We start from the raw sequence: 2,222 nt of genomic DNA, 5'->3' as shown, positions 1-2,222 counted from the left end.
TATATGTTGCCACTTCTGGTTTACTAGTGGTTCATTGGAGATAAGAGTCTCACAGTCTGTTCCTGCCCAGGCTGCATTAGAACCAGGATCCTTCAGAACTCAGCCTTTTAAGTTAGCTGGGATGAAAGGCATGAGCCACCGGCACCTGGCTTATTCTGATTTTTTTTTATGACAAAGAATCTTCTGTTCTCTTATAGACTTAGTTTTCCATCTCTCAATTGGGGTGGCTATTTCTGGGACAGGAGACATTGATTCAAATCTTTACAGTCAGAATTAGATGCTTGGGAATTAGTTTATTGAATCACTTAAGTCATGACAGTGCAAATTTCAGGAGAAAGGGAAGAAGACACAAAACTGTGAATCAGCATGATGGCTTCATAAGAAAGGGGAAAAGATGGTTGAAAGTTCAGGATGGCTTTTCATCCTAGAGCTGATTCCCTTTGAACGAGGAAGATGGATGTGTTCCTGAAGATGCTACCACCTGTTGGGAGGGAGCAGAGGACGATCAAATGCCCCTGAGACACTGTGAATGGCTTCATAGTGCAGATTGCACATGGAAAACACAAGCAGTTCTAGAAGGAGACCATTGCCCAAGGGTCTCAGCGTCTAAAGCTTTCCCTATTGAACCGAGTCATATCTCTTCCATATCAAACCAAACCATCCAAGGAAAAATACCTCCCATTTGGGAGTGTGGAGGGCAACAGGTGTCAGTGTCGACTTACCCAGGGCCAGTGTCCTTACTCTGGACAATCATCTGTGACAAAGAGTAAGGAAGAAAAGAAAAGAACACAAGATCAGGGATAGATGTCAGACATCACCAAGTTTATCACTAACACTCAAGTAACATGCAATTGTGCATCCAGATAATGCTAAGTAATAAGCTTCTAGAATGATCTGTCATGGCATGATTTCCTTTTTTCTTTTCTTTTCTTTTTTTTTTGGTTGGGGGAGGTGCAGTTAGGCCATAGGAAAACCATGATCTGGGCCTTACCAGTTTCCAGGTCGTGTTGGATACTGGAAATGGGGATATTCCTCTTCTTGGCCAACTTGGCCAGCTTCTCCTGCTGCTTCGTCAAGCTCTGCCCTTTCCCTGCGGTAGCAATGGGAAGGAAGTCAGAGAAGGGCTTGCATCAAAACTCAGCCTATACGGGCTGGAAAGGTAGCTTGGTGGTAGAATGTGCTTGCCTTGCAATAATCACCTCAATTTTGTGGAGACTGTCTCCTGGTTAGGGAACATAGTTTGGAATTTTTGTCAAACTGCCGATTTGGATTCTTGAAGAATGAGAATTAAATTGCCTTGGAATGTATATAATCCACCTGAAGCTTTCCTTAGAAATAAATGACACTTCCCACAGGCTGGAATCTTACATCTAAATAGCATTGGAAATTCGATAAATATTCACATATCTACTAAAAAACAAATCATTTCTGGGCATTAGTGGTTCACGCCTGTAATTCTAGCTACTCAGTAATCTGAGATCTGAGGATCGCAGTACAACCCAGCCCTGGCAAGAAACCTGTGAAACACTTATCTCCAATTAACCACCAGAAAGCTGGGAGAGGTGATGTGGCCCAATGATAGAGTGCTCACGCTGAGCTGAAAAGCTGAGGCATGGCACCTCGGCCCAGAATTCAAGACAAACCACCAACAAAAAAATCATTTGACCTTTCAACTTAATGTGATATTTCCAGCTTACCCAAGGACACCAGGATGCCATATGTTTCCAGCATCACATCTCTATACAGGGTCTTCTGAGAAATATCCAATTCCTGCCACTCTTCCCAACTGAACTCCACAGCCACATCATCAAATGACACCAGCTTCTATACGGACATATTCCATAAATTAATTATCAATGAGTCATGAAAACACCAAGGCTGGAATTTCTTTCTTCTTTATGTATGCTTTTGTCTCACAGAATGTGTTTGGAGCTTGCTCTGTTATCTATACAGTGAGAGAGAAAAAAAATCAATGTAAAAATATTTTCCCCCATAGTAACTTTGTAATTACAAATACTAAGCTTTTCTTTATTTTTTAATATAGTTATGTATATATATTTTTATTTTGAAAATACAAATACTAAGTTTTTCTAATACATCAAAACACACTTCTGATTCCAGCAATAAAGACAAGATAACCAGTTCTAAGAAGCTAATCATCTTGCATGACAACATTAAGTATAAGTAGGAGTCTGAAAGTGTGTGTTTAGCTTATTTTGGTA

General features: G+C 40.5%; 1 long non-coding RNA gene across 1 annotated transcript; it reads right to left on the bottom strand.

Moving 5' to 3' along the window:
- Positions 1 to 360: 360 nt before the first annotated feature.
- LOC122125916 lies at positions 361 to 1,082 on the bottom strand. The gene is made up of 3 exons (XR_006150800.1): positions 992 to 1,082; positions 723 to 754; positions 361 to 481 (listed from the first exon to the last, which is right to left on the bottom strand). It is a non-coding gene; the product is annotated as an uncharacterized LOC122125916 (long non-coding RNA).
- Between the last annotated feature and the right edge of the window lie 1,140 nt (positions 1,083 to 2,222).

The sequence above is a fragment of the Dipodomys spectabilis genome, unplaced genomic scaffold, assembly GCF_019054845.1.
Source record: "Dipodomys spectabilis isolate Male_0828 unplaced genomic scaffold, ASM1905484v1 ptg000267l, whole genome shotgun sequence".
In the NCBI taxonomy this organism is placed as follows: Eukaryota; Metazoa; Chordata; class Mammalia; order Rodentia; family Heteromyidae; genus Dipodomys; species Dipodomys spectabilis.
The sequence above is the reverse complement of the archived record's forward strand: the minus strand, read 5'-3'. Positions and strand labels throughout refer to the sequence as shown.